General features: G+C 46.1%; 1 protein-coding gene across 14 annotated transcripts in view; it reads left to right on the top strand.

The window, feature by feature from the left end:
- Positions 1-244: 244 nt before the first annotated feature.
- The window catches only part of SGMS1 (sphingomyelin synthase 1), a 205,689-nt gene continuing 199,134 nt past the window's right edge, over positions 245-6,799 (top strand). For 9 of the 14 annotated variants that reach the window (XM_043520040.1, XM_043520037.1, XM_043520038.1 and 6 more), the window contains exon 1: positions 247-686. The gene's annotated coding sequence lies outside the window, so the exon portion shown is untranslated. Of the gene's footprint in view, positions 687-6,799 lie in introns of all 14 variants that reach the window. The other 5 variants (XM_043520042.1, XM_043520047.1, XM_043520041.1 and 2 more) reach the window with 1 other exon arrangement.

Genomic DNA, 6,799 nt, shown 5'->3' with positions numbered 1-6,799 from the left:
CTGTTCTGTGCACTGCCTGCCCCTGGCCTACTACATCTTTTATAGCTGCTAGTCTGGCCGCCTTGTGGTTGATAGATGCGTTCGCAGTGTATTGAGTGAACTCGGCGGGGGTCTCTAAGGTGCCACAAGTCCTCCTTTTCTTTTTGCAAATACAGACTAACACGGCTGCTACTCTGAAACCTGTATGTTTTATATGCGTCCTTCTAGGGGTCACACGTCATGTTTCTCTCAGGCCCACAGACACATGAAGGCGCAGGCACCCTCCCCAGCTCGCTCGCTCTCCAGTCTCCGCCTCGTCCAGGGCTCCCGTGTGTGCGAGGCCGGGCTGCGGGCGGCGTGGGCGGGTCTCCGGGGCGGCCGTGGGGGGGGGGGGTCCCGCTGGCGCGGGCGGCTCGCTGCCGGGTCCCCCCGGGGAGGCGCGGAGCCCGCCAGACCAGCGGATGATGGCAGCTGCGCAGGACGACGCGGGCCCATCACGTGGGTGAGCCCTCCCCGCCCCTCGCCGTACGGGACCTACGGGCCGCTGCCGCCGTCGCCCAGGGGACTTCGCCAGTGGCCCCGCCGTGCGCCACAGCTCGGAGGGTCCTGCAGCCGCCCAGAGCCTCGGCGACCCGTCCCCAGCACCCCGACGCCCACCCGCGCTGGGCTTCCGCTGCAGGAGGCGGCCCGGCCCGGCCCCCAGCCCGGTGAGTGCCAGGAGCCAGCCGGCCTGATCCTGCCCAGGGTCCCGTGCCCCGCTGGCAGCCCCCGTCCCCGGAACCCGGCTGCGCCCTCGAGAGCCCGCAACAGCGAGCGCGCGCGCGCCTGTGTGGGGGGTGGCAGCGAGCCGGGGCTGGTGTGGGCAGCGAGCTGAGTCAGGGGGCTGGTGGTTAGTGAGCTGGGGAGGGGGTGGTTGGCGAGCCGGGACTGTGGGGGGATGGTTGTGGTGCTAGGGGATTACCGCGTTGGGGTGGGTGAGGGCGGGAGGTGAGGTGAGGGTGTTGGGTGGGTTTTTGGGCCAGGGAGGCTGGTTTGTTAGGTGGGGACAGGGTGTCAGTGTTCCAGGACAGGGTGGGGACGTGTCAGGGTGTGTGTGTGTGTGTGCAGGGAAGGAATGGGGTTGCTGTCTGGATTACAGTGTTGTGATGTGGCAGTGTCTGGGAGGCTGGAGGTTTAGTGTGCCAGATCAGAAGGTAGCTGATGAGAGGTGCTGGCAGAGGTTAGTGAACTAGGGAATAGCTAGTTTGCCATTGGGATTGGGGCACAGTGCCAGAGTGGAGAGGCAGCTGCTGAGGGATAGGGTTAGCGTGCCAGGTTGACCGGGGGCAGATAGGTGACGGATGAAGGGGCTTAGAGTGCTAAGGTGAGGATTGCTGATGGAGTTGCGAGGGGGGTGTGTGTGTGTGGTGAGAGAGAGAGAGAGAGAGTAACGAATGTGGCCCTGTTGGTTTTAAATGCTGTAGTGTCTGGAACCTCAAATTGCAACAAGGGGGCATATAAAAGGATGATCTTGTCGCTAGCCTTTCTACAGTCAAAAGGTAGTTTTAGGATTTTATGGACATTATCTTCAGTGATGGAAGTGGCCCAGCGATGTGTTTTGAGTTACAACCTGGGGCAGATAAGCAGCTGCAGTCACAAGTTCTGAATTCTTGAGGGAGGAGAATGGCATCTCTTAAGGCCAAAGCTGTTGGTTACATCTCTGCTTTAACCGGGGAGCAGTGAAATGGGAATAGTCAACCTAGATCTTTGTGGGATGAAATTCCAGGCTGAGCTGGGAATTCAGCAATAGGTACAAAATTCTCTTTTGTGAATGCTTACAGGCTTTCAGCTCCCCACAAGGCCCAGAGCTATGAGAAGTGAAGGAGGCAGCAGTAATGAACTCTTGCACACAGCTGCTTAGGTAGACTGATTTTGTTTCTTGGTGGTTATTGGAGGCACAGTTCCAGGGAGGCTGCCCATTTCTGTAAGGGAGGCCTGGACTGAAGAATCCTGGTGTTGCTTCCTCTGACTCAGCAGTCTTAGCTCAAAGACTCATGGATTGTGGCCCAACCACCCAAGAACTCCCCAGGAAGGGTGATCTGTTTACAATAGCCCCTCTAAGGACTATACTGGTGTCAAATTATAAAGACCTCATCTGAATTCCCATCTTCTATACACAAAAAAAGGCTAATTTTTGTTTTCTTATGTGACTGGGGAGGCCTGTACTGAAGAGCCCTGGTGTTGCTTCCACTGAGCCAGCAATCGTAGCTCAAGACCCATTGATTTGTGGGGAGGTGGGGGGTGTTAAAAGGCTGGGGATGGTTAATGTGCTTTGTGGTAGTGTGCTCGGATGGGTGAGTGCTTAGTGAGGGGTGTGTTACTGGGCCACAGATATGGGTTAGTATTACTATTCCCTCTAAGCTGTGCACGTGTGCGTGCGCACACAGATCCTAACCCCCCGCACACAGTGAAACACTGCGCGCACAAAAATTTGCACAGAAGTACAACAATTTGCACAGAAGAAATTTTTTGTGCACATGGCCTGTCAAAAATTTGCACAGAAGAATTTTTTTGCGCACATGGCCTGTCAAAAATTAGAGGGAACATTGGTTAGTATGCCTGGAAACTTCAGGTTTCCAGTTTCTGTTGTTAGGAGAAGTGTATGGAGACGCAGACACCCCAACCTCCCTTCCCCAAAAGTTTTAATATTGACTCAAATATTTTACTTTATTGGATTTTAAAATTATAAATGGAAATATGGGCCTGAAATTACAGCGCTTTCTGGTGTGCACAGTTTTATAAATAAGGAAAACAACTATATAACCATTGTAAAGGATGACAGGTATATACTTTATTTTTTGTGGAAAGGGATAGTCTCAGCTCAAATTTGGATTCGGATGTGAGTTTTGTAAAACAATACTTGGTTCTCTATTGCTCTTAGAGCTTTTGTCATGTCTTCCTGGAATCTAGATTGAAAAATAGATTTTTCAAATAAATAAGCACTGCCTTGTAGGGTTCATAATCCCAGCATTGAGCTACGCCTGGATCCTGCATTGACTGTAGTAGATGTTGGGAACTCTCGGTACCTTGCAGGATCAGACCCAATTGTATTAGAAGCTGAAAGTGAAACTGACCTGTCTATATGTCTGGGCGGAAAGATATTCAAAAAGTGTACAAAAATCTTGTAATTCTGAGGTGGTGGTGTAGCAAATAAAGACATTTAAAAATAGTATGAAACTGACATTATGCCCCTTAAAGTTTTTGGGTATTGCTTATAAAACTAGTGACCTAGGAGAGGAAATACCACCCAGAAAGACAGAATTAGCCTTTCAAATTTGTCATTGGGATCTGTATACACCTCCCAATTAACCCATAAAACTTTGCTTGCTGAATGAAGGGCCAAGTTTTGCTTATTTTTTAGGTAGTGTCTTTGTGTCTTATTTATATTATAGGAGCTTGTAGAGGGATCAATCAAGATGGAAGGCTGCAGTTTGCTAGGTGTTATCATCATCATCATGTTCCTATTACACCTCTGGCATTTAGGTCAGTGACAAAGCTCCTCCACTCCTGTCTGTTTCTGACAAGTCTTTCAATGGTTCCCCAGCTGTGCCCCAGGTTTTTCAGCTCGGCTTCCACAGCTCTTTGCCATGTTGTTTTCGGATGGCCTCATTTTAGCTTGCCTTTAAGTGTCCATCTTATTGCTACTCTGGTTATGGAATCAGTTTCCATCAGAAGCACATGACTGATCCAAGGCCTCCTGGCAATGATGGTGCTCAGATCCTCTTGGCTGCACTGTGTCAGTAGATCTTGGTTTGAGATTATTCGGTGCGAATATATGGAGGATTTTTCTGAGGCAGGTTGTATAGAATGAAGACAGTTTGGACAGTCATACTTACTCATTCCCCAGCATTCTGCACTATAAAGTAGTTTTGAAAGCAGGGTGGATTCGATTTAAATCACTAGTCAGGAAGACTTGATTTAATCATGAATTTCTACATAAAAGTGCATTCTTGTTGATTGTTATAACCTTAATACATATTCTTCACAACTTGGAGAGGAATGCAGGTTTCATTTTTAAAGTGATTTATTTTGAAAACTTTTCAGATTAGTTTTACAGCTATATCAGAAAATGAATGTTTGTTTGGTTATTTCATTTACCAAAGGTAATTGAAGCAGATATTTATGAAGTCAGTGGGAGGTGAACTATCTCCAGTTCAACAGGTTTATCATTAATATTTGGAGGATTTTCTTGCCATGCTGTATTAGGAGGAGAACATCACCAGAAATTAAATTGACTGTGTTAGCCAGGTCAACATGAGAAACGTAAAATATTGGCTTCTGCAATTAACTGGGTCGTCTTCACCTTCATTTTCCTGTTTGTTCATAATCTGGAAAAGAAAAACAAGCTTTCCTGCTTTTTCAGGTCCCAAACGATTTCTCAATTTGGAATGAATTAGTCCAAAGGAAGAAAATATTCTTTCTATACTGGCAGAAGAAGCTACTGCTCTTAAAAGTGAGATTATCACTTAAACGGTCTCTGAATCCAAGTGCTTAAGCGACTTCCGCCAGTTCACTGGTGTGACTTTCTTTAAAACATCATCAGCAAATGTATATTTCTTGAATGGTTCACCCTTAACTCTGAAGTTTATTATAGTTGGCGTTATGGAGGGATGATTGCTGGATGTCCATAGCCAACTCCTCTTCTCCAGCAGTTAAGGTTTGACCCTGATACCGAGTATTGAGAATATTTGCAAGAAAATAAGCTGGAGATAGTGCTTGTCCTATTTGGTTTTTTTTTTTAATGCTTGTAATTTAACTCTTACTGCATATTTCTCTTTTTAAGATCTCACTCAGTTCCTTCCAAATTTTAACAGCATCAGCAGTAAAACAGCTATTTCCCTGCATTTTGTTCAAGACTACAGAAATCGGCTTCAGGCTACTCGGCATGTGTTCAACATTTCACTTAAGCCCAATGTTGAGAATGTTGGCTGTGACAGTGCCATCTATTTTTTCACGATTTTGTTCACAAACTGTCAGCAGATTAGGCCAGTTCTTGGTATAGTGCTCAGATGCGAGTTTGATCACACGTCTTGTGGGAGAGTTAGCTTTATTCCTCCCACTTTTTTCAGAGCAGCTGCTGCAAAATGGTTGTTATGGGAGTATTTTGAAATTTCAGCTATATTATCTTAATTAAAGCTATCTTTAGGTAGTTTTCCTCAAAAAGCATTTTATCATCAATTTTTATCAACCCTGGTTGAAAGTACGCAGCTCTGATAGATCTTGAGTTGGGTTTTGGTGTTGTATTTTGATGGTTTCCAGACTGTATTTAAGCTCCTGAAGATTTTCCTGGCTTCATTGATTTTTTTATTCCGGATGTCCTGGCTCGTTCCACCATCCTGGCTGATGGTGCTGCCCAAGTATGTGAATGTTTCTACATTGGTGAGAACATAATCCTCTATCTGTACTGGTGATGGTGAGACAGTATTAAAGGTCGTGATATCTGTCTTACTGAGATTGATTTTTTTCAGCCCAATTTGCTGGCTAAATGTAGGTGTTGTAATACATAGTAATAGACAGTCTCTGCCTCAAGGAGTTTACAATCTAAATGAACAAGACAAGTGAGGAATGGGAGAAAAGAGGCGGTACTGTCACTGTTATGTTTGATGGAGAACTGCCATGCTGGTGAGTTACATAGGGATTGTGACTTGCACAGGATCACTTTCCAGATCTGGAAATTTGACCTACATATTCTGAGTCCCAATGCAGTGCTTTAACCCCAAGACCATCCTTTTTCTCAGATTGACTGGCATCAATATATCAGCCTGCATCAACAGAGTTCAGAGAGGTTGCATCAAATCTATTGAGGATTTTGAGTCTTGAGTAGGTGAAAATGATGATTGTTAGTTTTCTTTATAATAATTTGAAAGTTACAAAAAAAGGAATTGATCCTTCACAATTCAAGTCAGTCAGAGTTTTGCAATTGATCTTTGTAGAATTGGATCCCCTGTTTAGGGTTGCCAACTTTACAGTTTCTCAAAACTGGATGCTACAAAACTGCCCCTGCCCCCAACCAAAGGCTCAGCTTACTATAAAAAGAAGAGAGAGGTTGAAGGAGACTGTGTCTCTCCTGCTCCGTCCATCAGCAGCTCTGAGGCAAAGAGTTTGCAGGGAGCGATGGGGGCAAGAAGCGGGGGAAGGGGGAGGAGCTTCCTGCAGCTGGGGAGGTTCCCGGAGGTGGGTCTGACCTGTCCCTGAGAGCAGCCCGTGCAGGGGAAGAGGAAGTGTCCCTCCCCAGGCCGACCAGGACTAGTACTTGGGGGCCTCCAGCTCTGCCTCTCCCTGGCTCTGGGCCCAGTATTCTTGGGTTGAAGGGGCCTTGGGCTGGGGCAACAACGGAATTGTGATAACTGGACTTTTGGCCTCTGGTCAATTCTTCTAACTGGAGACTGTGTAGGCCTCCTTAAAACGGGACACCTGGCAGCCTTACCTGTGTTAGATTTACCTTGATTTTTTGTCTTTTGGATTGAAATTATGTATGCTTTTCATTTTAGGTTCTGTAGTTTTTTTGGCAGATAATGTTGCATATTATACCTCTACGGATTTAGTAATTGGAGAGAACATACAAAAATTTTATTTGGTTGAAAGTGGAAGATAAACACTTCATTTTTGTATTCAAAGGACTAAATCTGGAGTGACTCCATTGAGGTCTAAAGGTTTTCTGCAGGTTCATGTGTGTCACAGAATGAAACTTGGCCCAGAACTTTTTTAAAGTGGATTTATAATGTATATAACAAATTATGGTTCCAAGCTGCTTATACCATGTACTTTGTTGTTTTCCCCT

This window comes from Dermochelys coriacea, chromosome 7 (assembly GCF_009764565.3).
Source record: "Dermochelys coriacea isolate rDerCor1 chromosome 7, rDerCor1.pri.v4, whole genome shotgun sequence".
Taxonomy (NCBI): Eukaryota; Metazoa; Chordata; order Testudines; family Dermochelyidae; genus Dermochelys; species Dermochelys coriacea.
Note: the sequence above shows the minus strand (reverse complement) of the source record. Positions and strands in the feature narration are given on the sequence as shown.